At 39.4% G+C, this 25,004-nt stretch overlaps 1 long non-coding RNA gene across 1 annotated transcript; it reads left to right on the forward strand.

Annotated features, from left to right (window-relative positions):
- The first annotated feature begins 143 nt into the window (after window positions 1-143).
- On the forward strand, window positions 144-24,369 carry LOC119541644. Its single transcript, XR_005218309.1, has 3 exons — window positions 144-368; window positions 4,126-4,283; window positions 24,280-24,369. It is a non-coding gene; the product is annotated as an uncharacterized LOC119541644 (long non-coding RNA).
- Window positions 24,370-25,004: the final 635 nt, after the last annotated feature.

Below are 25,004 nucleotides of genomic sequence, written 5' to 3' on the forward strand. Positions count from 1 at the left end.
GCGGGACTGCGCCTGCGCCGGGAGGGGGGTCGGGAGCGCGGAGTGGCCCGTCCCCGCGGAGGGAAGGCGGGGCTGGAGGCGGGGCCGGGCTGGCGTGCGGCCGTAGGGGTAGGCAGGCTTAGCGCCCCCTGGCGCCGTGTGGGGCCTGTCGTAAATGGCGGGGCTTGTCGCAGGTGCAGCAGCACGGGCCCCAGGTGCCTTCACCAGTGGTTTCCCTGGGAACCGGAGCGAGACGACTCCGAACCGCGTCTCCTGGGTCCGGAGAGGCGTACTTGAATTAACTTCGAGTGTGTTGGGTTGGCCAGGCGTCCGAACGGGAACCTTCGCTGCGAGTTGAGGACTGCTAGAACGAGCCTTATAGAACCAAGGTATATATAGACTAGTGTCCATATATACCTTATAGCGTGACTGGGAGATCAAGAGGGCGGGTTGATAGACCCCAGATCCCATCATTCCAGCAGCAGGAGTATTCGAGAATGTTATTTCTTTATGTGCCTTCTCTCACCTTTTGTGTCAACTGCTTTATCAAACTTCTGCCCTTCTTAAATCCTCCAGGTAGGAAAAGTGAAACTACAGAACCAAGCTTCCAAAAATCTAACCAAAAAGACAAGCACAATAAATGTCTCTATGTCTAGTAAAAGAGATATATGCAATTTATGTGATACACATTGAATAGGATCTTCATTTTGTATATTGATCACATCTATTAGTCAGTAAATAAGAGTAGGTTTGTTTATTGGAATCAAAATTCCTGGGTTTGAATCTGCCACCTACTACTAGCCTTTTGACCTTGAAGCACGTTAATTAATGTCTGTGAGCCCCAATTTTCTCGTAGTAAAATGGGGATAATACAAATACCTACCTCACTGAGTCACTGAGAGATTAAATGATTTATTGCTTAGTGTACTGCATGACACACAGTGCCTAATGAATACTAGCTATTACAATTAATAGCATTATTACTATCATCATCCACCTAGTAATGATCCAAACAGAAATGCAGAACATCATTTTTTACTCTTTTATACCCCACCTCCAATATTTCGCCAAGTCCTACCAATTCTAATTCTCAGATAATTCGTAAATCTCTCCCTTCTGTCACACATTCACTGCCACTAGGTATGACCTTCCTCATTAATGGACTCCTAATTCTTCTATCTTACTCCATGTATTTGGCTATTCATTCATCAAACATTGTGCTCCATCTATGTGTCTACTGCTCAACTTGGAGGACAGAGAAACCATTAGATACAGTCCCTGCCATCTAATGGGTCAAACCTAGTCGGGGAGACAGGTATGTTGGTAACAAATAAATAGAATGATACTCAAATCCATCCTTCATGCTACTTGTGTTTCTGAAACGCAAGTTGAAAATTCAGTATTAAAATGCCATACAATACCCTCCATTAGTTGAACAGACAGTGCCCAGCCTCATCTCAAGCTATTCTGTTCCTCCCTCGCACCCTAATCTCAATATACAGCAAACTACATGGGTCCTCAGCCTTGACTCTCATACATCCCTGTCTTTGCACATGCTACTCCTTTTTCTTGTTATGTCCTGTTCCCCCACCTCTTCCTTACCTAACTATTCCTGTTTATCCCTAATTATTCAGCCCAGACATCAGTTCTGTCATGAACCCTTCCCTGTTGCTTGCCACCAGCCCTACTCCACCCCAGTGTAGACTAGGGCTTCTACTCTGTGCTCCCATAGCACCTGACCTCTTTCTAGCACGTATCACCTAGAATTGTAATTGTATTTGTCTGTTTTCTTCATGAGACTATGAGCTGCTTGAGAACAGTCACAAGGCCTGTCATGCACTAGGACTGGCCCAATAAAGACAGAAAGAGTGAATGACATACATACAGCCAATGCTGTTTTGGTGTATAAATGTCTAGAGGGCAGGGCCTGTGATATGCTCTACATAGGACTGAAAACATCTATGAGTCTACAGGAAATAGTAAGCAATAGCCACACGCCTGTGTTTTATGTTGATCCATTTACAAATCACCTACCATCCACGTTGCTCTTTGGAATGTGGTTAGAGATGTTTCCTCTCACATACTTAACCAGCTAGCACAGTTGGAGAATGAGAAGAGCAATATAGGTAGTTCTCTATAGTAACACTTCATTGTCCTTGTAGCACAGAGTTCAAGATACATTACAGGTTATAAGGCACTCTGAATCTCAGCCTGCAAAACGTATGAAGGGTTGTGAGCATCCTAAGTTAGGTTGCCTACCCATACATTAAAAGGACAGCCACTTCATAGACTTTAAAAGCATGAAGAAAGCTTTTGTAGTGTGCTTGAGTTTGCCTTCTTTCCCTTTTATTAGAAAATAAATTATCAAGTTAATGTCAAATACAACATAAAATAATATTAAATTATTTAAATCTTAAGGCTTTCCCATCTACACCTCGGGCCAGAAAAGAAAGGAGATGAGTTCAAAGATTTAAAAATCCAAAACTGAACAAATCTTTCTAAGTTAATACTCTTAGTTATAACTCTTATTGCTTGTTTGTCTCTGTTTTGTTTTCAAAGTTAGGAAAATGTATATTTGCATGGTACTTTTTAGTTTCAAACTGATTTTATATTAATTGTCTCATAGTTCCTTTACAAAAAACAATTTGATACAGGTAGACAGATAGTTATTCTTCATATTTAACAGATGGGGATCTTAGATCACGCCAGAGTTAGGGCCCTGGTCTTCAGAATGGAGGATAAACCTAACCGACAAATGAACTTAAAACTCTTTAAAAAGCAGTTTGGACATCTGTGTCTAGCAGCATGACAGACTAGAGATCTCGCTGATTTTCCCACCATAAGCAACTCAAAGTATTTTATAAAATATATAAAATATCTTATCAAACATATCAATGAGCTGTCAAGAACATAAGAAACCCTAAAGGGCAAAAATTAGGTGAAAGCACAGTTTGGCATTTCCTCAGAAAGTTAAATATAGAATTACCATATGACCCAGCAATCCCACTTCTAGATATATACCAAACATATTAAAGCAGGGGCTCAAACAGATATTTGCACACCAATGTTCATCACAGCATTATTCACAGTTGCCAGAAGATGGAAACTTTGCAAGTGTCCATCAACTGATGAAAGGATAAACAAAATGTGGTGTATACCTATAATGGAATATTATTCAACTGTAAAAAGGAATGAAGTTCTGTTACATGTGACAACAAGGATGAATCTTAAAGACATCATGTTGAGTGAAATAAGCCAGACACTAAAGGACAAACAGTGTATGATCTCACTGATAGGAAATAATTGAAATAAGAAAACTCATAGAGTCAGAATCTAGAATATAGGTTACCAGAGGATGAGGAAGGTATAGGGCATGGGGAGTTAAGGCTTAAAATATAAAGTGTTCCTATTTGGAATGATGCAAATGTTTTGGTAAAGGATGGTGGAGATGGTAGTATAACATTGTGAGTGTAATTAATAGCACTGAGAAATATATCTGAATGTGGTTAAAAGGGGAAATGTTAGGTTGTGTATATGGTAATAGAATAAAAAAGTTTTTAATGTCCATGGGGAAAAAATTAGGTGAAAGCAGTAACCCAGATAGTTAATAATGACAAAATGAAAAGAAAAGAAAGGAAGAAAGCTGGTTACAGGGGAAAGTGTACAAAAAATATATATATATCATTTCCTTTTCTAGCAAAATAGTTATTTGTGGGCCAGTGCTTGGGTTCTTGTAAAAATCTGATTCTGCAACTCCTGTACAAAAGCAGAGCCATCTCTAAAGTATCTTTCATTAGAGTAATCACAGACAACACTACATTTCAATCCCTTTTACTGATCTTGGAATAAACAACTGAAAAAATTGGAGGGCTGAGAGAAAGGATTAGAAGAAGAGCTTGGATTCCTAAAAGTATGATTCCCTTCAAAAGAGTCATTTTAACTAGTTACATATACATAAGGAAATGTTTTGGAAATTGGCTTTATGGCCACTTTCTCTCTCTCCCTCTCTCTCCCTCTCTCTCTCTCTCTCTCTCTCTCTCTCTCTCTCTCTCTCTCACACACACACACACACACACACACACACACACACTCTCACCCATACACATTGTCTTCCATTTAAACATTTATTTATTGCTTCCCTGTTAGGCATGTAAATCATCTGCAGTAAGAGGGAAGAGGAGAGAAGAGACACAATGAAAAGACATCCTGACTTCCCCACAGTACTTCAGTTCCAGGTTCCGGTCTATTCCTGAGGCTTAATAACATCTTTACCCATGGTACCCATGGTTCTGTATGACATCCTTGTATCCTTAAAATTAATCCACCTTTTTGCTTAAGATATTTTTGAATGGATTCCTGTTTCTGACCTCCAAATAATTATCACAATCAATACATTTTTTGTGGAGGGATTGGCATCTATAGCGATTAAGATACATGACAGAAAACTCAAAATAACAGTAGCTTAAGCAAAATATTATTCCTCTCATGTAAGTATAGGTGGTCCAGGATTGGTGTGGTGACTTTACTGTCAACAGGGACAAAGACTTCACCATTCTGAACATGCACTTTCCACCATATGATCCATTATTCCTGCTCAAGCTCCAGCTACCACACCTTATCCCAGCCAGCAGAAAAGAGGTAGGAACAGAAAAGAATCTTTCCTTTTAAGGATACTTGCAGGAGTTGTACTTATACCCTATTGTGAACTTATACCCTATTGGTCAGAATTTAGCTGCAAGGGATGTTGAAACATGTAGTCTCTATTGAGTAGCCATGTGCTCAGCCAAAAATCAATGGTTCTAATACTAAAGATGAAGAGAAGAACAGATATTGGAGGTAGCAGTCTCTGGCTCATAATTTGAGATCAGGGTTAGGAAGAGAGATGATGGCCATGGGGTAGAACATACAAAATAGAGCAAGGCATTGTCAGGATAACATACAGTGTGTTCAGTGATGGTGAATGATGCAGATTAGTTGGCCTGTGGGATGAGTACAGGGGGATAAATAAGCCTGGAAAGATATATGAGACCCAGATTGTAGAAGATCATAAATGCCAGACTGCAAAATGTGGAATTTGGTAGTCAGGAGAAAGTCACTGAAGGTTTTAAGCTGGAAAGAGAAAGGATTAAAGTAATGCTTTAGGAAGATTAGTGTGGTGGCAATACCAAAAATGTACTTGTTGGGGAGGGGGGGGAGTTGGGAGGGCAGGGAGGGATTAAATGACTAGGGGCAAAGAAATTACATAGGATGCTACCATTAGATAGTGAGGGCTATACTGCGATCAGAACAGGAAAGGGGAAACATTTCAAAGGATGGATTTGTCTAATATGACAAGTGATTAGATGTTGGAGAATATAGTGGATCTCCCCACTCACGCTCTCTCTCTCCGCCCAGCATCCATTTCACCTTTTGAGATCAGCACATGATTTTACTTGGAGAAGCACCATATTCAGGCCACATAATTCAGGTAGAACTGAATTCCAGCCCTGACTGCAGGACTCAGTATGTGACCCAGTCTTGACCAATCAGAGAGTCCTCCTGCCTTTGTGATTGGCTCATTGATAAGCAAATAATTCAAGCAAGACCAATAAGAATCAGTTCTGAGACTTGGGAAATTGTTGGGAAAAGTGAATCTCTTTCTCCTAGGGTTGTTGAGAAGAAGTAAATCTGAAGCTGCCGGCAGTGATCTTGCCACCCAGTGGAGAACCTGCCTGAAAATGGAACTAACTTGGAGAAGGCAGTCCTGAGAGACAGAAAAACCAGTGTGAGTCCTGATGACATTGTTTGACCTCCAGAATCCAGCTGTGCCTGAAGCCAGGAACCCTAGACTTTGTACTTATATGAGCCAGTAAATTTCTCTGATTAAGCCAGGTTGTGTTGTATTTTCAACCATTTGCAACTGAATATACAGAAATAAAGGTGAGGAATAAGTTGGTGATAATTCTAAGCTCTAAAAACAGTATCATCTACTTGTATCATACATAGCATTAACGAGGCTTGGCTCTGATAAAATTTATCTGTTCCAAAATACCAAATCTACATTCCAAAAAATGTGACCATAATGCATCCTTGAAGATAGAAGCCATACATTAACAATAGCAGAGCAGAAAGCTGATTCCAGACTTCTTGTTAAATGAAAACATATAAAACGCTTAATTTCTTTAAACCCTCACTTTTGGAGATGAATAGAACTCATAAGCAATGTATAGGCCATAGTAAGGAACTTGGGTGCATCCCAAGTGTAATGAGAAGTCATCAAGAGTTTTGATCAGGGAAGTGACATGATCAGAGTGAGGTTTAACAGATGCTGTCTGGCAGCTATGTAGGAGGCAGGAGTGGAAGCAGTTGACCAGTTAGAAAGCTATTGCTGTCATCCAACTGAAAAATACTGGTAGATTGAAATAGGGTGGTAACAATGCAGTCAGAACCAGTTGTATTCAGTAATAAAGAGCCTAACTAATAAGGGACATTCATATTTTGATATGTGTGTTTAAAAATACTTATCCCTCCTTCACGATGCATGTGCATTCCACTTATGTTTTCACTGCTTTTTCATTTAAGACATATTCTCTTAACCATACTTTTCTTGTATAAGAATGTATTAGAGTTAAAGCTAAGCTGCTAGAACAAAGAAACCCCACAATGCAGTAGCCTGAATATAGCATTTATTTCTCTCTCATGTAACAGCCTAGCCAGTCTATACTCTTCTTCACTGGGTCATTCAGGGACCCAGGTTTGCTCTGTCTACAGTATCTAAAACTGACAAGAGATGAATTTCCAACATGTAAGGGTAACTTCAAACCAACAAGAAAAGGACTTGAACACCAATAGAAAACTTGGCAAAGACTGACAATTTATGGAAGAGAAAAATCCAGAAAGTTAATAAGCATATGCAGATGCTCAAACTTCTGAATCCGTTGGTTCATGCCAAGTGTTGGTGGAGATGTAGGACTACAGGACAGTTCATGCACTGCCAGGGGACTGAGGGGTGTAGACTTAGTAAATTAAGTTTCTGAATATCCTGTGACCCAGCAATTCTATTCCTGGGTATATATCTCAAAGAAATTCTCATACAGGTTCATAGGAGAAATGGATGAGGAAATTCATTACAGGGTTATCTGTAGTGGTGAGGAGCTGGAAACACTCTGGGCATCCATCAGCACCAGAATGAATAGGTAAAAAGTGGCAGGTAAACATCATGGAATATTATACCACAGTTAGAAGCAACTGATTAGATGTCCACAAAGCAATGTGGATGAATGTTAAAAACATAGTGCTAAGTGAAAAACAAAAAAAGATTTAGACATATGAACTATACCATGTATGTATTTAAAAGTGCATTATTAAACACTACACATTTTACAAAAACACATACAAACAAAAGATACACATCAAACACAGCTGAATGGTTGCCTCTCAATGGAGAGAAAGGAATAGGAATAAATTGGCCTTGCATGAATCCATCATGATAATGTGGCATGAACTGATTAGTATGATTAATTCAACTCTCCACTCTCTTCACATGAAACAAAACAAACAAAAAAAAAAATGGCAAAACCACAAAAAGAGCTTAAACATTGAAAAAAGTAGGAGGGAAAAAACTCTCTCAAAAATGAATAATGTTGGAAATAGCAAAAAGTAGAAAAAATACTTGTTAATAGAAAACAAAAAGCACATTTTTAAAAAGGGTTATGGAATACCAGATTGACAAAACTAAGTAAAATGAAATGGAAATGAACAGATGACTTAATAGAATTAGAGATAAGATTACGTAAATTGAAGAATGTCAAAAGAAAGCCAATATATATATAATCCAAGGAAATAATCTAAATATTGGTACCGAAAATATTTAGCTTATTACTATATTTTGAGATGTTCCAGAAATAAAAGAAAACCTGAATCTGTAGATTAAGAAGTCATATCATATCCTAAAGAAGGAAAAAATGGTCAAACCAAGACCCATTCTAGTAAAGCTACTGGATTTCTAAGATAATGAAAGAATCCTTTAGGTAGCTGGAGCAAAATGACCAAGACATCTATGAGCAAAAAAAAAACAAAATAAAATGTGACCCATTTATTTATATACCCAAGGATTTTATATCAACGAAACTTGTTCAAGTACAAACATAATCGGCAAAATTTCTGAATTGCCAGCAATGTGGGGTTTTATTTGTTTGTTTTAATTACAGGAGTTGTAGCAATATGGTTTTCATGAGCCCTTTTATAGGATACTACTAGAGGATGAACTTCAACCAACGAAGAGATGAATTTAGAAATAATAGAAAAAAAAAACTGGCAGTGATCATTGACTCTATCTCTAGAACTAAGACTAACACAAATGTGAGAATTACAGAACAAAAAGTAAATATTATAAATCCTGACAATATAGCAATGAAACAAACAACAAAAGTTGAGAAAAATAGGGTAGATACTAAGAAAAATAATATAATTAGGGGATTGAGAGAGGAGGGACAGGAAATATAATTGCTCACTGCTTTAAATAATATCTAAAGAATAGGAAATTAAGTGCAACTTATAAAGATAACTACTGGAACAAAAATAAACACCCTCCAAATTCAAAAAACACACATACACAAAGAATATATAGGCCATATACTGAAAAAAAAATTAAATGAGCAATACAGATTGATAACATAGCAACAAAAAAGATAAAACAAGTTTTATCTCAATAAATGTAAAAAGATTTACCAATTAGTTGAAAATATTTCTCAGATGGGATATCAAAACAAACCCTAGCTATATGCTACATACACAAGATACACTGAAAACAAAATGATTTAGGAAGATGAAAAATAAAAGGATGGGCAAAGCCTTACTAAACAAATGAAAGCCAAAATCAAGATTTATATCAAACAAAATTTAATTCAGGGAAAAAGCATTAAGTGAGACAAAGACAGGCACTTTGTAACAATAAAGTGGGAAATGTAAAATTAAGATCTCACACTTACGCATATCCATAATATAGCATTGAAATTCATAGGGCAAAAACACAGCAAATTCTAGGAGAAATCAGCAGAAAACATGGCTTATTTACCTCTCTCATCTAGGAGACAATAAGGGCACACACACAGTGTGATGGTTTGAAGCTGTATATACCCCAGAAAAACGTGCTTAAATCTAATCCATTCCTGTGGGTGTGAACCCATTGTGAGTAGGAACTTTTGATGAGTTTGCTTCAGTTAATGTGGGCCTAGCCTAATCAGAATGAGTCTTAATCCTATTTCTGGAGTCCTTTACAAGCAGAATGAAATTCAGACAGAGTGGGAAAAAGCCACAGGAAGCAAGAAGCTGAACATCAGTGGAACCCAGAAGAGAAGGAAGAGAACAGGAGATGCCGCCATGTGTCTTGACACAAGACAAGCTAAGGACCAAAGATCTCCAGCAGCTTGCCCCAGAAAGCCACAGTCTTTGGGAAGAAAGCATCATCTTGATGACACCTTGATTTGGACTTTTTAGCAGCCTCAAACCATGAGCAAATAAATTCCAAATGTTTAACCCCACCCATTTCATGGTAATTGCTTGAGCAGCTTAGAAAAACTGAAACACACACACAAGTAAAGATAGAGAAGACCTAAATAAAATGAGGTAGAATCTATGTTTTTTTATGTATAGATTTATATAAATAATACAAGAAAGAATAAGAATACGTCTTTTCATGCATCCATGGGCTATTCACCAAAATTGATTATGCATCTTAATGTGCTTCAGACAGCCTAAGGATTTTGTCTATCATAGGCAAGGGGCATACTCCTTTATTCTCAGCCCTTTCAATGAACTTCCAGCTGGGAAAAAAAAAGTTTGAAAACCATTGTGACACACACATTAATACAACATGTGAAAATGTTTTTAAATTTAAGTACAGGTCATATGTTGTTCCAGTTTGCTAATGCTGCCATTTTGCAAAACATCAGAAATGGATTGGCTTTTATAAAGGGGGTTTATTTGGTTACAAAGTTACAGTCTTAAGGCCATAAAGTGTCCAAGGTAAGGCATCAACAAAGGGTGCCTTCACTGGAGAAAGGCCATTGGCATCCGGTAAACCTCTGTTAGCTGGGAAGGCACATGGCTGGCGTCTCCTTGCTCCCAGGTTGCATTTCAAAATGGTGTTCTCCAAAGTGTTGCTCTTGGGGCATTTTGTCCTCTCTCTTAGCTGCAGCTTCTCTTCAAAATGTCACTCTCAGTTGCTCTCTAACTGGGCCTGTGTGGCTCTTTGTAAAGTACTCCAGTGATCCAATAAATACCCACCCTGAATGGATGGGGCAACACCTCCATGGAAATAATCCAATGAAAGTCTCACCCACAGTTGATTGAGTCACATCTCCATGGAAACACTGAACCAATAGGTTCCAACCTAATCAACATGCAAGACTGCATTAAAGAACATGGTGTTTAGGGGGACATAATCCATCCAAACTGACACATTCCACCCCCTGGACCCCAAAAGGACATGATCTTTCTATATACAAAATACATTCATCCCACTACACTATCACAGAAACTTAAATCATTTCAGTAACAATAGTTAAGTACAAGATCCCATCAAGATCAGTCACAGCTGTGGTCTGTCCTGAGGCAAAATTCCCCTCTGACTCTGGACCTGTGAAACTTACAACAAGTTATCTGCTGCCAATATCCAAAGGAGGGACACTCATAGGATAAACATTCCCATTGCCATAAGGAGAAACTGAAAGGAAAACAGGGTTTAAGGGACCAGAACAGTTCCTAAAACCTGCAGGGCAAACTCCATTAGATTTCAAAGTCTGAGAGTCATTTACAGAATGACATTTTATCCCTGAGGCTTGAAGGGCAGCAGTCCAACCCTTTCCAAAGGCTTAGGCGGCAGCCTTTTTCTCTCCAAATGCTGGGGTGAGTGCACCAACATATCCACACACTGGGGAAACCACCTTATTCTCGGCCCACCCTCATCAAACATTGGAGTGCTACCTGGACTCTGCCTTTCTGGAGCAAAGGCTCTCCCCTCTCTGAACAGTGGGGTGGCAGCCAGGCTTTCCCCAATCCCCAAGGAATGTGCTCCACCCTCTCTGGGGCATAGGGTGGCAGCACTCTTCTGAGAATCAAGGTGGAAGGCCCCCGCTCTGCCTCGGGGGCAAACTCACCCTTTCCACTTGCATGGGCTGCTCCACTCTCCCAGCCAGAGACCTCTTGACTCTAGGCCTCAATCTCCATGGCTCTGTCTTTGAAGAAATATTTCCTTCAATTTGTCCCTTCTCCAGTCCATACTGGCAGTGTCTCCATCTAAATAGATCTTGCAAAAATTTTGTTGGCTTGGCATGAAGTGTACAGGGGTCAAAACCGTCAGACAATAGGACTTTCCACAAATCCCTTCTGGATAACTCCATCTCCAGTGCTGGCTTGTAATGAAATGGCAGTCGGTTTCCATGTTTGGTCAAGTCCTCATGTGGGGCTGTAGCTTCTGGAGTCTCACTTCTTGGAAGCCCAGAATTTTCCAAACTATCAGCTTCTGGTTTCTTTGAACCCAAGAGTTCATTTTTTAGCTTCTCTCCTCTCACATTTTACTAAAAGTTGCAAGGAGAAGCCAGGCCACACTTTCGATATTTAGTGTAGAAATCTCTTTAGCTAAGTATCCCAGTTCGTCATTTTCAAATTCTGCCTTCCATCTAACAACAGGACTCAATTTTACCAAGTTCTCTGCCACTGTAAAACAAGGACCATCTTTCTTCCAGTTGGCAATGACACATTGATCATTTCTGTTTAAGGCCTCATCAGAAGTTTCTTTAAAGTCCATATTTCCATAGTCTCTTCAAAGCAAATTAGGCCTTTTCTGTCAAGCTTCTTACAATTCTTCCAAAATCTTCCCCTTATCCATTTAAAAAGCCATTCCAATATGTTTGGTATTTGCAAACTGAGCACACCTCACTTCTGTTACCAAAATCTGTTCTGGTTTGCTAATGCTGCTGTTTTGCAAAACACCAGAAATGGATTGGCTTTTATAAAGGGTGTTTATTTGGTTACAGAGTTAAAGTCTTAAGGCCATAAAGTGTCCAAGGTAAGGCATCAACAAAGGGTACCTTCACTGGACAAAGGCTATTGGCATCTGGAAAACCTCTGTTAGCTGGGAAGGCACGTGGCTGGTGTCTTCTTGCTCCCAGGTTGAGTTTCAAAATGGTGTTCTCCAGAGTATTGCTCTTGGGGCATTTTGTCCTCTCTTACCTACAGCTTCTCTTCAAAATGTCACTCCCATTTGCTCTCCATCTGGGGCTGTGTGGCTCTTTTTAGGGTACTCCAGTGATCCAACACCTCCATGGAAATAATCTGATGAAAGTCTCACCCACAGTTGATTGAGTCACATCTCCATGGAAACAATGAACCAATAGGTTCCAACCTAATCGACACTAATACGTCTGCCCCCACATGATTGCATCAAAGAACATGGCATTTTTGGGGACATAATACATCCAAACTGGCACATATGTATAGAATGAAAGTGCTATGAAGCAGCAGTATCTCATAGGAGATCTAACTGACCCTAATTAGCTAGAACACAGAATCTTTGCAAGGCCATCCCTGCCAGTGAGGAATTTAACATGGATGTTTACCAGAGGTGGGGTACCTGCAATGAAAGAGAGGGAAATGTTTCAATCCTAATTCAAGACAAAAGAGAGATCTGATGCTTCTTGCATCATTCGTCAGGAGAATTTGTGATTTGAGCTTTGTCAGAAAAATTATTTTTCTGGTGTGAAGATGGAAGTTATCCTGGATGTGAGCATTCTTCATGCCTTTGCGCTTAACCTTCATCAGTTGGAACAAAGACAAAGCAATATATGCAGTTTGGGTTTATTTCAATGCAGTCAATGCCTAGGTTATGGAAGCTTGTGAAGAGATGTTCTGAAGTTCAAGGACTTCTGGGGATTCAAGGGCTCTGAGAGGCCCAACTTATTCAACATGCACAGACTCAGGAGACTGTGCTTTCTGACGAAACATCTGAATGTACTGAGCTCAAAGCCACAGGGGAGAGGAAGGGCTTTTATTTTAGGAAGTGAAGCTCCCAGACTCAAACCAGGCCTGTGAACTGAGATCATGGCAACTGCCTTGAGCTTAATAGAATGATAGATTTCAAGAAGTTGCAGCACTATTTTGGTAGAAGTAAAGACCAAATTTCAGAAGACATACATTTTGATGAATATGAATCATACTTGAAGTTTTTGCAGCTGCTTTTGGTGTGCAAACCTCAAGATGTGTTTGAATTACCAAGTTGCTTTCCTGTCTATGCAGCTTGGATGCAAGAGGATTTAATTTCACAGACCTGAAAGGGAGTTACACCTATCAAAAAAGACATAACTTAACTAGAATTCAAGAAGTGAATATGAATCATATATGAATTGTAAAATTGTCCTAAATTTCAGTTTACATGGTTCTCTGTCATGAAACTGCTAAAATCCAGGCTGGTCAGAAGCAAAAATTTGAAGTAGAAATTCACCAATACACTGCTTGAATACAGTCCAGACTTCTTTAGAACTGTTCAGGCTCAAACATAACTGTGTCATCATTGACATAATCAAAATTAATCGATGAGTTCCTGTTTTAGATAAATATCTTTTAGGACTGGAAATGCTCTGACATCATCCTCAGGTGAAATAATTCCTGCCAGACTAGCGGATATTTTGGCTGCAAGGAATTGGCATCTGTCCCCAATTCATTGCCAGCAATGCCAGCTCAATGATTTAGATCATTGTTGGATCTGACCTTTGAGGCAGAAAGCAGGAAGCAGTGGGGGAATATAGCTTAGCATGGTATGTTATAAGGAGTAAATGAACACTGTAAAGGATTAATTGGTCTGTCTCTTGGGGTCCTGAAATTTCCAGCATTTGTAATTAAAAGGCTTTGAGTAAAACCTGGCAAAGAGATATTTCACCCCTAATTTTGGCAGACTGCATTTTTAATAACAGAGTTGACTAAAGAATTTGAAGGATTCCTTTTATATTATTCTAAAAATCCATAACTTTGAATATCATTGTGATGGTTAGGTTCATGTGTCACCTTGTCCAGGTGATGATATTCAGTTGTTTGGTTAAGCAAGCACTGGCCTGATTGTTATTGTGAGGACCATTTGTGGACTTAAATCATCAGTAAGTTGGTTGCATCTATGGCTGATTACATCTACAATCAATTAAGGAGATTGCCTTCAACAATCAAAGGAGTCTCCTCATCCAATAAGTTGGAGGCTTTAAGGGGAGAAGTGATGATTTCAGCAGTCAGAAGAGAGAATTTCCATCTCTACTTCAGTCTGCCAGCTTCTCCTGGGGAATTCATCAGAAACTTCATCAGAGTTCCCAGCTTGCAGCCTGCCCTACGGAATTTGTACTTGTGTATCCCCACAGTTTCTTGACACAATTTTTATAAAAATCTCATAATATTTACAGGCATTTTCTGTTGGCTATGTTTCCCGAGGGAACCCTGACTAATACAGAGTGAGGTGCTGCTATGGCAAATACCAACAAGGTGGAAACTGCTTTGGAATTCATTAATGGGTAGAGGCTGGAAGAACTATGAGGTGCTTATAGAAAAGGCCCAGATTGCTTTGAAAAGACCATTGATAGAAATATGGACACTAAAGTTACTTCAGATGAGGCCTTAGACAGAAATGGTGAATATGTTATCAGAAACTGGAAGAAAGACAACTCTTATTTTAAAGAAGCAGAGAACTTGGCAAAATTGAGTTCTGATGTCACATGGAAGGCAGAATGTGAGAGTGATGAAGTTGGGTATTTAGCTGAGGAGATTTTGAATCTAATGTGGAAAATGCAACCTGGTTTCTCCTTGCAGCTTACAGTAAAATGTGAGAGGAAAGAGATAAGCTGGGAACTGAACTCCTGGGCACAAAGAAACCAGAAATTGATGGCTTGGAAAATTTTGAGCTTCTGGAAAGTAAGTTCTAGAGAATAGTGCCCCATGTGAGGATTTAACTGAACATGGAACTAGTCAGTAATTTCAGTGTGAACCAAGATTGGAAATGCAGTTACCCAGAAAGGATTTGTGGAAAGTTCTTTTGTCTGATGGTTTGGACCCCTGTGGACTACATGCAAAATCGACAAGTATTTTGCAAGATTATATGAATGGAAACACAGCCAGCCTGGACCAAAAGGGACAGAAAAGGGAGAGATTGAAGGACAAATCACTTCAAGGGCAGGACCATGGAAGTCGAGGTTTGGACCAAAGACATCTTCTTGGGCCAACAGAGCAAATCCACCCATGAGTGTGGAAAGGGTGAGTATGGCCCAACACTTGGAGAGGGCAGGCCTTCCTCTCATTGTTCAGGAAGAGTGTTACCCCCCAGTTTTCTCAGATGCCTGGGGGATTGTGGAAAGTCTAGCCACAACCCCAGTGTTTGGCAAGGGTGGAGCCTAGAGTCTGGCCACCATCCTGATGCTTGAGGATGGTGGAGCCTAGAGTCTGCTGTCATCCAAATGCTTCGTAAGATTGGAACTTTCACCCCAGAATTTGGGGAGAGCATGGCCACTGCATAAGCACTTGGAAAGGGTGGGGCTGCCACTCCATCAAGCTCAGAGAATAAAACATCTTTCTATAGATGACTCTCAGAACTTGAAATCTAATGGAGGGCACCCTGAAGGGTTTAGGAATTGTTTGGGACCCATGGCCCCTATTTTATTCTCATTTCTCCCTATGGAAATGGGATTGTTTATCCTATACCTGTCCCTCCTTTGTATACAGGAAGCAGATAACTTGTTCTCTAAGTTTCACAGGTCCACAGACTGAAGGGAATTATGCCCCAGAACAGGCCACTCCTATAACCGATTTTGATGAGACTGTACTTAGTACTGTTACTGAAATGATTTAAGACTTTGGGGATATTGTGATGGAATGAATGTATTTTGCATATAGAAACAACATGTCTTTTCAGGGTGAAAGGAAAGAGATAAGCTGGGAACTGGCAGACTACATTTTAGTAACAGAGTTGACTAAAGACTTTTGAAGGATTCCTTTTATATTATTCTAAAAATCCATAACTTTGAACATGGTGGAGTGTGGTGGTTTAGAACTGTATGTACCCCACAAAATCTTGTTCTTGCTAATCCATTCCTGTAGGTGTAAACCTATTGTAAGTAGGTTTTCATGAGGTTACTTCAGTTAAAGCATGGCCCAGCATGGGTCTTAATCTTCTTCCTGGAGTCCTTTATAAATGGGATGAATACAGAGAGAGAAGAGAAAGCCATGGGATCAAGAAGCTAAAATCAACAAACCTGGAAGAGAAGGGAGAGATCAGCAGACGCCGTCATGTGGCTTGCCCTGTGACAGAGGAGCCCAGGATCGCTGGTAGTTGGTCTTTAGGAAGAAAGCATTGCCTCCATGATGCCTTGATTTGGACATTTTCCTGGACTCTAACTGTAAACTAATATATTCCCATTGTTTAAATCCAACCCATTTCATGGTATCTGCTTTAAGCAGCCTAGCGAACTAAAACAATCATCAAGAGAGAATTCAAGCCACATGCAGTGAATTTCTGATTATGGGATCTACTTCTTTTAAAATGAGGACTTCATTACTTTAAAGAATTACAGAGGGTTTCTGCTATGAACATGACTGTTTGTATCAGTATTTTCTCTGTCTTTGGAAATTGTTCAAGAGCTAAAAGAATAAAACCACTCCACCCCTCCCCACCCCAGCCCAAAATCCACAAACCCATTTTTTGTTTTATTTTGCATACTGGGACACAAGTATACTACCCAGACTCCGAAATTTGTGTAAGAGTTGCCAAAAGCAGCTGAGATTGAGCAGAAATTGTGTGGGAGGAAATAGAGAGAAGCAGCACAAAGACAGATTTCAGCAGCAAGAAGATCCAGCTAGACAGTGCTAGCAAAAGAATAACTCCTGAAGATGAGGAACAAACTCTGAGTTACAAACCCATAACCTTTATTTGCAAAATAGGGCTTTAGAACTGGGACAAGCCATGCTGGAAACAAAAGCCCCCTATACCTGGTTAATTCAGAAATGCAGAACAAGTAAGGCAGCACAAAGAATCGCATGGATAAACCATATTTGCTGGAAGCAATCTGTTCATGTGGCAGCGGAGAAGAGAAACTGTACTTCATAAACAGCCTCCTCCCACCCTTACTCCCACCCACACTGTAAACTCTTGTAACTAGTTGGTCCAGGAAAACCCACTTCATCCAATGATAAGAAATAAGAAAGGAAATTATACCAATATCATACCAATATAAAGAAAATATAATAAATATTTTGGAGAAAAAAAGCAAAACTTAACATATGAGGAACACTTTACCAGTAAAATATCACTGTAACAGATGAAAATTTTGAAAACTATCTCATTTTGAATTAGAAAAGAAATGAAGCAATTGCCTCTGTAAAAAGCAGAAAAGCAGAAAATCAAGGAAGATGTAGTGAGATAACAGGTAATGAAATGTGAAATGGAAGAATGCAGAAAACTAGTAGGAAAAAAAATAACAGAAATGAAAACAAAATTAGAATATGAAAGAGAAAAGAAACTATAGAGAAGATAATAAGTATAGAGGAAAGGAAAATAAAATGAAATGGAAAGGAGGTGGGGCAAGATGGTGGCATAGAGAGGAGTGGAAGCTAAGTAGTCCCCCTGGAACAACTACAAAAAAACAGAAACAACTAGTAAATAATCCAGAATAACTGCAGGAGGACAAACGAGACCATCCACTCATCATACACCAACCTGAATTGGGAGGAATGCCCGAGAACACAGCATAAAATCTGTAAGTAAAACCTGCGGAACCAAGTCGTGAGACCCCCTCCCACATAGCCCGAGCTGCAAAGCCTTGTGGTGCCAGAGAGAAACTCTCTCCCAGCAAGCAAATATAGCTCAGCTGAGCTCCGACTGGGGTTTTAAGTAGCGAGTGTGAACTGCTCACTACAGGTACACATCCCCAAAAAACAGAGGCTTTGGGTGACGACTGACCTTGGAGAGCCGGACGGTCGCCTTGGACTGGGTCTGAAGGGGACTATCTGTTTCTTTTGCGGCTCAGTGGAGAAAGCCCCAGTCATATTCAGTTTCCAGGGCTGTGACTTGGGGAAGGGTGGAGACAGCATAAACAGAGAGTGAGACCATTGAAATGCTAATGACCTCCACCTGGGGGCTCTGTCTTCTCTAGGAGGAAAGGGGTGGGGCCCTTTCCATTCAGAACCAGACCCCAGAGCCTGGGGGAACATGGCCATACCTCCTCACACCAGTCAAGAATTATAGGCTAACAGGCATCACCTGCTGGGCAGAAAAGCACAGTGACCTGAGGCATCAAAGGCTGGAGCAATTTTCTAAGACACACCCTCAGGGAAACCAGATACTGAATATTTCTTCCCTCTGGGACCTGAGCCTGTTCTGGTCTGGGAAAACCTGATTTGGATAACCAAGGAAACCATGCCTAGACAACAGAAAATTACAACCTACACTAAGAAAAACAAAGTTATGGCCCAGTCAAAGGAACAAATGTACACTTCAACTGAGATACAGGAATTTAAACTAATGCTAAATCAAATCAAAAAGTTTAGAGAAAATATTGCAAAAGAGATAGAGGCTGTAAAGGAAGCACTGGGCATGTATACGGCAGAAATCAAAAGTTCAAAAAAACAACTAGTAGAATATATGGAAATGAAGGGCACAACACAAGAGATGAAAGACACAATGGAAACATACAACAGCAGATCTCAAGAGGCAGAAGAAAACACCCAGGAACTGGAGAACAAAACACCTGAAAGCCTACACGCAAAGGAGCAGATGGAGAAAAGAATGAAAAAATATGAGCAACGTCTCCGGGAACTCAAGGATGAAACAAAGTACAATAATGTACATATCATTGGTGTCCCAGAAGGAGAAGAGAAGGGAAAGGGGGCAGAAGCAATAATAGAGGAAATAATTAATGAAAATTTCCCATCTCTTATGAAAGACATAAAATTACAGATCCAAGAAGCGCAGCGTACTCCAAACAGAAGAGATGTGAATAGGCCTACACCAAGACACTTAATAATCAGATTATCAAATGTCAAAGACAAAGAGAGAATCCTGAAAGCAGCAAGAGAAAAGTGATCCATTACATACAAAGGAAGCTTAATAAGACTATGTGCGGATCTCTCAGCAGAAACATGGAGGCAAGAAGGAAGTGGTGTGACATATTTAAGATACTGAAAGAGAAAAACCGCCAACCAAGAATCCTATATCCAGCAAAGCTGTCCTTCAAATATGAGGGAGAGCTCAAAATATTTTCTGACAAACAGACAATGAGAGACTTTGTGAACAAGACACCTGCCCTACAGGAAATACTAAAGGGAGCACTACAGGGTGATAGAAGACAGGAGTGCGTGGTTTGGAACACAATTTTGGGAGATGGTAGCACAACAATGTAAGTACACTGAACAAAGATAACTATGAATATGGATGAGACAAGAAGGTGGGGAGCATGTGAGACACCACAAGAAAGGAGGAAAGATAAAGACTGGGACTGTGTAACTTGGTGAACTATGGAGTATTCAACAATTGTGATAAAATGTACAAATATGTTCTTTTACGATGAAGAACAAGCAAATGTCAACCTTGCAAGGTGTTGAAAATGGGGAGTCATTGGGGGAGGGATGCAATCAGCATAAACTAGAGACTGTAACTAATAGAATCATTGTATCATGCTTCCTTTAATGTAACAAAGGTGATATACCAAGGTAAATGCAGATAAGAGGTGTGGATAGGGGAGGCATGTTAGACACTTGACATTGGTGGTATTGTCTGATTCTTTATTCTACTTTGATTTAAGTTTATTTTTCCTTTTGCTGCTTCCTAGCTGTCATTTTTTTTTCCTCTTTCTTTTGCCTCTCTACTTTCTTTTACTCTCCCTCCTGCCTTGTGGAAGAAATGTAGATGCCCTTATATAGATAGTGGTAAAGATGGTGAACACATAAATGTATGACCATGCAGAGAACCATCGATTATTTACTTGGGATGGAATGTATGGTGAGTGAACAAAACCATATTAAAAAAAAAAATGGGTTGATGACAAAACCTTGAGGGCAATATACTGAGTGAAATAAGCCAGACACATAAGGACAATTATTGCAGGGTCCCACTGACAGGAACTAATTATAATATGTAAACTCATAGACATGAAATATAAGGTGCCAAGATATAGGACGAGGTTTAAGAATGGGGAGTGGTTGCTTAGTATGAGCAGAATGTTCAACTAGGATGAACTTAAATGTTTGGAAATGAACAGGGGTGTTGGTAGCAAGATGTGAGAATAACTAACAGCGCCGAATGGTGTGTGAATGAGGTGGAAAGGGAAAGCTCAGAGTCATGTATGTTACCAGAAGGAAAGTTGGAGGTCAAAAGATGGGAATGTATAAAACTGAATCCTATGGTGGGCAATGTCCATGATCAACTGTACAAATACTAGAAATCACTTCCATGAACCAGAACAAATGTATGACAATACAATTAGAAGTTAATAATAGAGGGGCATATAGGGAAGAACTATATACCTATTACAAACTATGTACTACAGTTAGTAGTATTTCAACATTTTTTCATAAACAGTTACAAATGTACTATATCAATACTAGGAGTCAACAATTGAGGGGGGTTGGTTAGGGATAGGGGAGGATTAGAGTTTTCTTTTTTCTTTTTTCATCTTTCACTTTATTTCTTGTCTGGAGTAATGAAAAGTTTCTAAAAATTGAACAAAAATTAAGTGTGATGGACGCACAGCTGTATGAGGGTACCCAGGGGCAAGTGATTGTACACTTTGGATCTTTGGATAATTGTATGGTATCTGAACAATCTCAATAAAAATGAAAAAAAAATGAAATGGAAAAATAGAGTCAAAAAGGATTAGAAACAAAATAATACGTACAAAAACAAGCAAAAGAGATTTTAAAAAAAACATACTAATAATTAGTGACCCCAAGGAAATGACCCAAAATAATGTAATAAAATAAATGTTTAAAGACATAATTGAAGAAAACTCTCCTGAGTTAAAAGAAAATTTACTTCTGTTTATTGAAAGGAGTTACTATATGCCATAGTTATTTTAGCTGGTATAGCTACTGTTCCAGTTTGCTAAAGCTGCCGGAATGCAATTACCAGAAATGGATTGGCTTTTTCAATGGGGATTTATCAGTTTGCAAACTTACAGTTCTAAGGCCAAGAAAATGTCCAAATTAAGGCATTAAGAGGTAGCTACTTCTCTGAGGAAAGGCCAATGGCATCCGTGGTTCCTCCATCACATGGGAAGCCACATGGCTGGCTCCACTGACCCTTCTCTCCCAGGTTTAGCTTCTGGTTTCAGTGGCTTTCTCCAAAATGTCTCTGGGCTTCTGTCTCAGCTTCTCTGGACTCTCTCCAAAATGTCTCTACTTTTATCCTCTCATAGAGGACTCCAGCAAGGGGATTAAGACCTACCTTGAATGAGTGGGGTCACCTCTCCATGGAAACAACCCAATCAGAAGGTCCCACCCACAATAGGTCTGCCGCCACAAGATTGAATTTAAAAAACTAGGCTTTTCTGGGATATATAATGATCTAAACCAACACAGCTACTGACTGCAAAGAAGAAGAAATCCTTTAGGGAGGTTGCCAATAATAAAGTCATTTATAAGGAGGACCTGTCAAACTGGCTTTAAATTTCTGCACAGCAACATTCGTTCCAAGAAGGCATTGGAGCATCACATATAAAATACTCAAGTAGGGAAAGTGTGACAAGGGAACTTTCTGCCCAGTTGAACTATCTTTCAAGTATAAAGACTACAAAGAGTTTTAAATATGCAGAAACTCCGGTTACTGTTCTTATTAGCCCTTCTTAAGGAAACTACTAAAAGATGAATTTAGGCAATAAGAGATAATTGCAGAAACTACAACAAAAGGACTGCTTGTCAAATTGTATATTTAGCTACTGAAATCCTCCCAGCATGCCTTCTGGAATTCATCCATCCTTAACAAAATCCCCTCTATCCTCAACCTCTTCTCTGAATATGTCATTCATCACCTTACTCTAGAAACCTGGCTCTCCCCTGGGATCCTGCTTCCTGTTCAGCCATCTTCAATAGTAGTTCCTTGTTCTCCCACAGTCCTCATACACCTGGGCCAGGGTAGGGTAGGGCACCCTTTTGCTTCTCATTGCCACTTTCAGACTTTTCTCATTGCCATCCCTAAAATTCTCCCAGTTTAAAATCTCATGTTCTCAGATGAAATCACCAAATAATTTTAATTTTTGCTATCATCTATTGACACCTGGATCATTCTCTCATGTTTCTCAATGATACTAACTCCTAGCCCATCATCTCTCTCAATCTCTTTAGTCTTAATTCCTGCTGATTTCAATGTATATATTAGATGATCCTTCCAAGATGTTAGTCTCTGCATTGTTAAACTCAACTCAAATGTCCTTGTTCAGCACCAATGAGGCCTCAGTCACTCACTCCTATGGTCATGCTTGACACCTGTCATTACCAATAACTTCATATCTTAATTTCATCATTCTATTTCTAACCTTCCCCTTCCTATCTTTCTAACTTCCTCCTTTTAGTACTCCAACTACAGCCCTGATCCCCTCTGATCAGGGGGAAAATGACATATACAGAAATATTTATTGCAGCATAGTTCTTAATAGAAGACTATTGAAAACAAACGAAATGCCCATCTTTAAAAGACTGGTTAAAAACTTTATTTAAGGAAGGGAGCAGTTACTTGAACCAGGAAACAGAACTGTGTGGAGAGGGCTGTCTAACAAGAGCTGTCTCCTTTAGTCCTGGAATGCAGCCAGCCTGTCTGACTCGGCAAGGAAGGAGCCCCAGAAATAAATACCCAGTCCCTCTCTCATCTCTCTTGTTTTTTGCCAGTGATGCCAACAGTCCAGCCCAGTGACCTGCAGGGCAAGAGAGCCTCCAGGAACAGGGGACAGGGTAGATAAGGGAGAAGTGTGGTTCTGGAGAGACAAATGGAAGATATCCAGCACAGAAGGATTGCTTTAGCTTGCAGTGGTTAGTGAAAGAAAGAAAGATGGGACTTGAGCCAACCCTTGGAGCTTTTATACAGAGAATAATAAGAATAGTCCAGGTTGGTGAACCAGCAAGAACAAAGGTTAGATGGTAGGAATGATGAATGGGTATGTATGAAAGAGAGTGGCCACACAGTTTGGTTATAACCTAGTTACATAAGTAGGAGGTAAAATTGAAAAGCCTGAAATGTCATATTTCCTAGCTTTGGGCTGGTGTGAACTCATTCTGATGAGAAGTGATTTTTATACCTATATAAAATAAAGAAAGGAACATCATTTCAGAGAGACGGAAGGCCCAAGTGTAGATTCCTAAAACAGGGAAATTCTAGGCTTTTCCTTATTTAGAGTCACTGAATCTAAGAAGTACAGTTTAAATTTATGAAATTGTCTTACAGCTAAAAAAATCACAAAATGTATTTCATTATTAGAATAGCATACCTAAAAAATAGATGTTGCTAAATGTTCACCTGGAATTATTGACTAATTCTCCAGGCTTAGTGTGATAAATAATCAGTAAAAGTGGTAGAAGATGCTTGCATTAAAAAGTATTCATATACATTAAAAAGTATCATATAAAATAAAATCATAAGATATTGCTCTGGTTCTAAATTAAATGGTTAGATTAGATTTTTTTGTTGTTCTTTTTTAAGATTCTGGAAGTATTCTTTGGTTCATTCAACACTGATTACTAGTTAAGCACCTTTGGGGCTAGATTATGTTAACAATTCTGTCTTTTCTATACGGTTTGGTCAATTTTAAAAAATAATTTGATGTAGGTTTGCTTTTTATTATATAGCAGGGCTAAAAAACTGTTATTAAGCTTCTCTGAAAAGAAATAAAGGGTCCTAGAATACCCTCTATTTTGGATCCTGTAGTACAATAAAATCTACTCTCTGAAGGGGTTAGTTGGCCTTAAAAATAAAGTTACGGGTTTTACTAAAATCAGAAAAGTTTGCAGATACCATAGCTTTCCATTTTAGGGTAATGGTGGACAGGGACCAGCGTGAGCTTCAGAGGCTTAGCAGTGCGCTGGAGACTGAGGGGAGGAGCTTTCTAGAAAATAGAAAAAGCAGGTGGAGCCCCTGTGGCTCCCTATAAGGGGTCATTACATTCAAAACTGTCAAGGTATCAAAACATTAGCAAGATAAAAACACAAGCAGTTTTCTTCCAAAACGTGCCTATAAGCTGAGGTGTTTTTTGAAGTAGAAGACATATGAAATTTTCCATATGGTGGTCTTTTTCTTAACAATGAATACTGCAGATCCCTTGTTGGGGAGTGCACAGTGTGACCTGTCTCCTGTCTGCCCAAGTTCTCACCCTTTGGCCACTGCCTGAATGATAGCATCTGCCTAGAAGGTAAGGCTCAGGAAACCCAGGTTGAGCAAAGTCAAAATTCATACAATTTCATCTTTATTTATTCAAGACACTTATTCACTGATAATATAACTAAAATAGAGAGGCTTTGGGCATACACAGAAATGAAGGCAATCCTCTCAGGCTGGGAGCCTCTGGGGAGATCAGCACAGCTTGTCAGTGTCTCAGACCTCCATTTGAAAAGCCAGCAGATCCCCCACCAGACGCCAAAACTTAGAACTGCCAGACCCCGCCCAAAAGGCGATAGGGTTTCATGAATGCTAGTCCAAAGGAGCAAATCAGCAAAGCTCCAGAGTGGTGTGGTGACTGGTTTTAAATAAGATCTTTCTATTCAAATTATATTCTGCACTTTAAATTTGTCCCCCAAGGAGACTCATCAATGTTGCTTAAGGATAATTACTTCAGCATTATTCATAATGTGACAATTTGCAAACAACCTGAATGTCCATCGATAAGGAAATGGCAACATAAATTATGGCATATCCTTTCTCTGCAATGTTAGGCAGTTCTAAAAAAGATGAGTTTGATCTCTAAATACTGACAAAGAAAGACTGTTATGTTTTTTATGTTGTTCACAAAAAAGCAAATATCAGAATGTATGCAATATTCTAT

This window comes from Choloepus didactylus, chromosome 8, assembly GCF_015220235.1.
Source record: "Choloepus didactylus isolate mChoDid1 chromosome 8, mChoDid1.pri, whole genome shotgun sequence".
NCBI classification, from domain to species: Eukaryota; Metazoa; Chordata; class Mammalia; order Pilosa; family Megalonychidae; genus Choloepus; species Choloepus didactylus.